This window comes from Penaeus japonicus, unplaced genomic scaffold (genome assembly GCF_977035675.1).
Source record: "Penaeus japonicus unplaced genomic scaffold, GWHDUDI00000001_assembly GWHDUDI00000030, whole genome shotgun sequence".
In the NCBI taxonomy this organism is placed as follows: domain Eukaryota; kingdom Metazoa; phylum Arthropoda; class Malacostraca; order Decapoda; family Penaeidae; genus Penaeus; species Penaeus japonicus.
The window spans coordinates 8,713,176-8,720,675 of record NW_028234432.1 but is presented as its reverse complement, the minus strand read 5'-3'; positions in this window follow the sequence as shown (position 1 = coordinate 8,720,675).

Sequence of the window (7,500 nt, the reverse complement as noted above, 5' to 3'; positions counted from 1 at the left end):
TGCGAATCCGCTGCGGAACCCTGCCTGTTTCCTGAGTTGTTTTGAATCTAATGTATCGGTGATACGGGCTGTGATGATTTTTGTGAACAATTTATAGATTACTGAAAGGAGGCTTATAGGTCGGTAATTCTTTAAGTCTTTTGTGTCTCCCTTTTTGTGTATTAGAATTATTATTGCGCTTTTCCAGGCCTTCGGAATTTTACCGACGCATAGACATCTGTTATAAAGACTGGCCAGCTTTACTGCCGCAATCTCTTCTGCATCTTGAATAAGATCTACACTAATGCCGTCTCCACTGGTGTTTTTCCTCTTTTCATGCTTTTTAGTGCCCTATTTACTTCCTCTACCGTGATGTTTGGAACATCTCCAATTGTTGTGTTTGTCTCCGTATGTGATTGGTCGTTTGAGTGGTATAGGTTGCGATAGAAGTCTTCTATTACTTTGATAATTTCATTTTTATTGTATGTCGCCTCTCCATTGGGTTTCTCAGAGCTCCGTTTATTTTTCGTATGTTAAATTTGCGTACATCCTCTTTCTTCTTCTTGTTTATCGTCTTAGTCAGCTCTGTTGATTCTATCTTGTCTCTGATTGATGTTATTTTCATGTCCCTACGCTGTTTCATAAGCTCTTTTGTCTCTACCGAAAGCTTACTGAACTTTTCTTTTTCATCTTTACCCCCTATTTCAAGTACAGCTTCCGTTAATATCTCACTGAATTGGTCGTTCATTTGGTCTATTTCAAGATCTGAGTATTTGTTTCGGATGTTGATACTGAATTCCGTCGCCCTATTCTTAATGTTGATTAGATTAACGAGAGGCTTCTATATGAGCTTGTTTCGTTCCCTTTTTAGCTGTAACTTTACTCTACTCCTGACCAGTCTATGGTCGCTACCGACATTTACTTTATTGATAACGGTTACGTCTTGTACAATGTCACGCCTATTGGTGATTATAAAGTCAATTTCGTTTTTAATGCCGGATGGTGATTTCCATGTCCATTTCCTCCCGGGTCTCTTTTCGAAGAATGTATTCATAATTTTAAGGGATCGAGCTTCGGCGAATTCTATCAGTCTTTGCCCTCTCTCATTTCTGGTGCCTATTCCATGTTTCCCAACCGATATTTCTCCATCTTCCCTTATTAAAATCCCCCATAATCACGGTAAAATGGGTTTTTGCTCTATCGGTAGCTGCTTGCACATCTTCATAGAAGCTCTCTATCTCATCACTATGACTGCTGGTAGGAGCGTACACTTGGATAATTATTAAGCTATATCTGTTTAGTTTCAGTATTACAGAAACCACTCTTTCGCTCACACTGTAGAATTCCCGAACATTCTTTTCAAGTCGCTTGTGAACTAGGAAACCTACTCCTGATTCTTGTTAGCTATCCAAGAGTTTACCTCGCTAATATAATAAGTGCCCATCATTTAGTAATTTCTGCTCTTCGCCTAGTCTCCTAACTTCAGAAAGTCCTACAATATCCCATTTAATAAATGAAATTTCCTCAAGCAGTGTCAAAAGATCAGATTCTGTTCTCAGGGTTCTTACATTGTATGTGCATAAGTTCATCATCTTTAGGCGGCCTGGGTCTAACCGGATATTCTTAGCACCCTCCGCTAGGGAGCCGATCTGACCACCGCCGTGACCAGGGGCTCCTTCGCTTCCGGGGAATGAGGGCCATTGTCTTGACTGGGAAATCATATTTAAAGGCCTATTTTCATATCGACTCACAGGATGTTATCGGTACTTTTAGATTATTTACGATTTTTTTAAATCAACGATGCGTCTCGGTTGTGTTTTTCATTTGTTTTTATTTTGATGATTGTAATTTCCTAAGTCGACTAAAAGCCCAAAATGGTTGCGTAGCCTTCAATCTGTATGGCTAATCATCTTGCAAAATCATTTCTTGTGGCGAAATGTGGAAACATTGGCGTGACGCGTGCCCAGTGGCTACGGTTTCTCTTCAGTGTTTATTTATTCATTTGTTGATCTATTTATTCCTTCCTTTGTTCATTTATTGATTTATCTCACACATCAGACAACACTCAACCAATCAGCCACTCACATCAGTGATCAGCCACTGACTCACACTCAGATCAGGACCTGACCTCACCTGAGCTACCAGCACCTCACCTGAGCTCCCAGCACCTGCTCCAGCTTACCTGCTCCAGCTGAAGCTATTTAGAAGCCTCAAAAGAAGAAGAAGAAGAAGCTACAAGAACTCTTTTAAGGAAGAGTCTTAATCTACATTGCTAAGTGGGTAACACTTATAGCAAGAAGAAGAAGAATTACCTGGATTACCTGACATAATCCCAAGAGGGTACCCCTTATGCCAAGGAGTTGGCATACTAAAAAGAGATCCCTTCATTGTAAGGGTTTGACACTCGGCTCTCTCGAGCCAAGCACCTCGGTGCTACAAGAGATCCTTGTAGGCACACACCTGTCCCCCCCTGTCCTTTACCACCACTTTCGGCGTTAGGATAACACCGTTTGTTTCCGAAGGCGAACCCTGCGGTTTACCCGGCGAAGGCCGGGGTCTCAAAGGGGTCCCTTAGTTGGGATACTGGAGGAAACACTCGGAGGTTGCCACCTTGGTTAGGCTTAGGGAACGGCGGCAGGCCACTCTAACACTCCTGCCAACTCTAGTTAGACACCGTCTACATAGCCAACCTGGTTAGGCTCCTCAGAGATAAGAGGAGGTTGTCAGAGATAGGAATTAATCTGACAACTCATGCAGGACTTGGACCTTTTGCAGTGGTAGGATCGAGCTATGCGTTTGGAACCATGGCTTCGACCACCAAGATTAAAGTAAACTTACATGGAATCCCGACGATGACCAAAAAGCACGAACTGAATACTCTGATGTTTGGCAATGGCATCCACTTCTTGCGAATAATAGACACTAGAAATGGCTACCTTGTTTTGCCTAAGTCTTTGCAAGATGCTGACAAAATCATGGCTCCCGAATTTAGGCGAAAACTCTTGTCCTCAGGTTTTGCCCCCCAGATGCTTCTAGAGACCAAAGCCAAGATGACCATTGTGGTGAAAAAAGTTGACATTTACTTCACCAGCCATACTAATGAAGAGATAAAAGAAGAATTGACTAAGCAATTGAATACCCAAATCGAAGATGTATACAAGATGCCATAGCATGGGATAGTTAAGATACGATTCCCAGACATCCTGAGAGCCAAAAAGATCAGAGAGCAAGGACTCATCCTCTTTAACTACAGTATTAACCCTGCCCAGATCGAGGAAGAGCGATTCACCAGAGTCATTCAATGTATGAGTTGCTATGAATATGGTCACGTCAAAGGGAAATGCACAAAGAAGAATTCTGAAATATGCAGTGAATGTGGTCAGACCGGGCATTGGTTCACATCATGTAAAAGTACCACGAAAAAATGCCTAAACTGTGGAGGCGAACACAGAACTCTTTCAGGAAGCTGCCCTATAAGAAGGAAGGAAATTACAAAAGTCGAAGAAAAGAAGCAAGAGAAACAAATGCAAAAAGAGTCCAGACTACTCAGTGAAGTAGTGAAAAACACTGCAAAGGCTACAGCAAAGGTCGAGAAAACGATCGAAAAGACTGCCAAAGCCACAGCCGAAATAACAAAGACGGCTATCAAAGAGACACAGCCTCCAATTATGCAGCTGCCAAACAACCTAGCTGTCAAGACCCTGATCGCGCTGATGCACGCTCACCTGGCCAACCTTGCCCAACCAGGCTGCTTTGCAGAACAAGCAAAGCTAGCCTTGAGGCGTAACAACCTTCCCGAAATGGACCTTCCTAACGACGTTAATTCGGCAGGCATCCTGAGGGTAATGTTGCCAACAGAACCCTCAGACACTCCCAAAGAAACCACAGAAACACCCGAAGAAGAAGAAATGCCAGAACTGCCAGTTCTTGAAGAAGAAATGCCGCCACTGGAAGAGCCCACTGCACCAGCAACCCAGTATGTGAGGGTGCCATCCCCACACAAGTGCAAGAATGTGAAGAAGGCCAGGGAAGCAAAGGGCAAAGCTGTAGGAGTCATCCTGTACACTGCCGAGAAAAACATTACAAACGGCAATATTGATGATGATGATGTTGCAGAATACATCAAGAATGGCAGGATGAAATACTCCTACAGCAATCAGAAGCTGAAACCTGATGACTGTGCCAGTGTCATCGATAGGAGAATTAGGGCAGCCTCCCTAAATCTCGTTGGTGTGATCATCACCTACCTCGACCCTGAGACCTACAGGAAGAGGAGGAATGGCTATGATGAGTCCCAAGAGAGGCATGAAGATGGACCTGCAGCCAAATCCAAGTGAACCACACCATTACTGTAGTACAGCAGAACGTCCTCAAGTGGATTATGGTTCGTAGGAACGAACTGTCGGGGATGTACAGAGCCCTAAATGCAGATTTAGTCCTGATAAACAATCATGGTTTGAAGGACACAGACAGGCTGAAACTGTTCCCCTACTAATGTTATCAGAGGAACAGGACTGGAGAAGCAAGTGATGGCATAGCAATAGCAGTCAGAAGAGAAATCAAACATAAGATTCTCGACGACTTTGACGAAATGCTGGCAATGGAGATAGAGACCAGCAGAGGTCCAATAGTAGTGGCTACAATGTATCTGCATCCAAGAAGGGCAATTGTTCCACTGCAAGACTTGTACAGTCTACTTCGACGAAGATTACCCACATACGCAGTGGGAGACCTCAATGCCAACCATCCAATGCTAAACAATAGAGTAGGCAACCAGGTTGGCAATGCTATTGCTAGAATGGTTGCTGATGGAGATCTAATCCACATGGGACCAGACTTCCCTACTTACATCACAGGGAATACAGCAACCACACCAGATATTGCACTGTGCAATAACCAAGCCCACCACAACGTGACGATGGAACCGGGCCCTGCAAGCACCAGTGACCACCTGCCCATCATCCTCAAGATATCATCCAATCCAATCATGAAAAGCCTAAACTGTAGCAGACTCAACTTTAGAATGGCTAATTGGGGAGGATTCAAGGATGAGCTCCAGTCCAAGCCTGCAGCCAACTTGAGGACTGCAACATTGGAAGAGATTGATGAGGAAGTCCAAAAGTGGTACAGCGATGTTGAAGCAGCACTTGAGCATCATGTACCCAAGAGCAACCACAGGACTATCCCCCATCCAAGGCTAACACCTGAAGTAAGACTGCTAAATATACAGTCGAATCACCTGCAGCACTATGCAGGGATTCATGGATGGACACAAGACCTGAGAGCAAGATACAGAAGCTTGCAAAGAGAACTCTCTAACCAGTGGAGGAGAGCAGCAAATGACAAGTGGGAAGAACTTGTTAGAAAAGTGGAATGGGACCGAAAAGATCCACAGTCCTTCTGGTCAGGAATAAAGAAACTGATGGGAAGAAGTGGAAACAGTAGTAGCTACCTCCTCAACGAACAGGATGAGAAGATTCATGAAGAAGAAGAACAAGAAATCCTGTTCAGAAATTACTGGAGAAATTGTTTTCGAATTACCGAAGAAGAAGAAGAAAACTTTGACAGTGATTTCGAGGAGACCATCATAGAGGAAATAGGAAGGCACATCCACCTCCTCTATCCAGAAGCTGCTTCTGACTTCACTATACTGGACCCCACAGATCCACTAATGACCAAGATCAACCCCACAGATGTCAAAAGAAGTATTCAGAGTTTCAAGAATAGAACTGCTCCAGGCAAAAGCAGGATCAACAAAACAATCCTGCAAAATCTTCCAAACAAGATGTTGCTGAGACTGGCAAACATATATAATGCCTCTCCCACTGCTGGCTACTTCCCTGACCACTTCAAGGAAGCAAGAGTCAGGATGATTCCAAAAGCCGGGAAAAATCCAAGAAAAGTGGAGAATTACAGACCAATATCTCTGCTGGAAGTCCCAGGCAAAGTCTTTGAAAAGATATTGAACATAAGATTGCGAAATCACCTGGAGATTATCGATCTGCAAAATCCCAGGCAACATGGCTTCAGACCAGGCAGAGGAACATCAACAGCCATTGCAATCATATATGAAGAAATCGCCAATGCCATGAGCGAAAGGAACCAAGTCAATGTGGTTTTGAGAGGTGTGGCCAAAGCCTTCGACAAAGTTTAGCACACAGGCCTGAAACTTAAGATCATCAGAACCTCCCGACGTCCTTGACGAAGCTATTATGTGACTGTTGAAAGACGAAGCGCAAGAATAGTCGTCGGCAATACAGTCGGCGAAGCAATTCCCCTCATGAGTGGAGTTCCACAGGGAAGCTGCCTCTCACCGACACTGCATGGCAGCAATCCCTATACGTATGCCGACGACATCACTCAGATAATCAAGTACGAAGGGAGATCGATCGAGATGATGGCACTCAGAAATGCCAGAGCCATAGAGACCATCAATCGATACGAAAGACAGTGGAAGATATCAACCAACATGAGAAAATTCCAAGTCATTCCTGTGGCCAAGTTCAAGACAGCAGATCTGATAGTGGACGAGGAAGCAGTGGATTACTGTGAGAAAGGAAAGATACTAGGGCTAACAATTAGCAGAAGAGGAATTGTCCCTCACATAAATGAAAGAGCAACCAAAGCTAAACATCAGCTGAACAAGATCAGAAGGTTCCAGACACTGAGTACTGAAACCAAGGTCTACATTTATAAAGCCCTAGTGCGGCCCATCATGGAATACCCGCCAGTGCCTACCCACACCATTTCCAGAAGGCAGATGATGAAGCTACAGACTATTCAGAACCAGGCAGGCAAATGGATTCTGAATATTCGCTTTCCTGAAGTAGTCACTACACGAGAGATCCATGAAAGACTAAGGATCGAGGCGATCAACAAGAGACTCCACCATCAAGCCACAAGAAGATGGACAAGAATCCAAGATGAGGATGAGGAGCTCTACAATCGCCTCAACGTTCGTCCAGAAGGCACACATGCCTGGTGGCCCAAAAGCCTCAGCAGAATCAATGGCATTGAAGAAGTTGAGGCCATATTCACGGCATCAGGTACAGGAGACCGATGATGTAAGGAGGCAACCATGAAGAAGATAATCTAAAAGAAGACCAAGAAGACAAGAACGAAGTAAACTTCAAGAGGACCTGCAAGTTTAAGAATGAAGATTTTTAACACTTTTTAACCCAGACTACAAGCAAACCCACAGGGCTCCACTTCAACGTCAAGCACGGCACATCATGCATAGCAGTGAAAGGTGACGTGCGAGGTCGGCGAAGTGCAGCGTGGGCAGAGCTGAAGAATGTAAAAATCCCCCCCCCCTAAAAAAAAAGGAAAAAAAATCCTTAAAAAATAGCCTGCTAGGTGTTCTGGTTTCTGGCTGCCTCCCGAGGGGTTGACCCGGGGCTTTGTTCAGCTACTAAGGGCGCACATGCAAGCTATTCTCTGACTTCTTTCTCCTGGTCTTACAACTTATCTTTTCTCCTTTCTCCACCTTTCTCAGCTTTCCTTCTATCACTTTATCTCCTC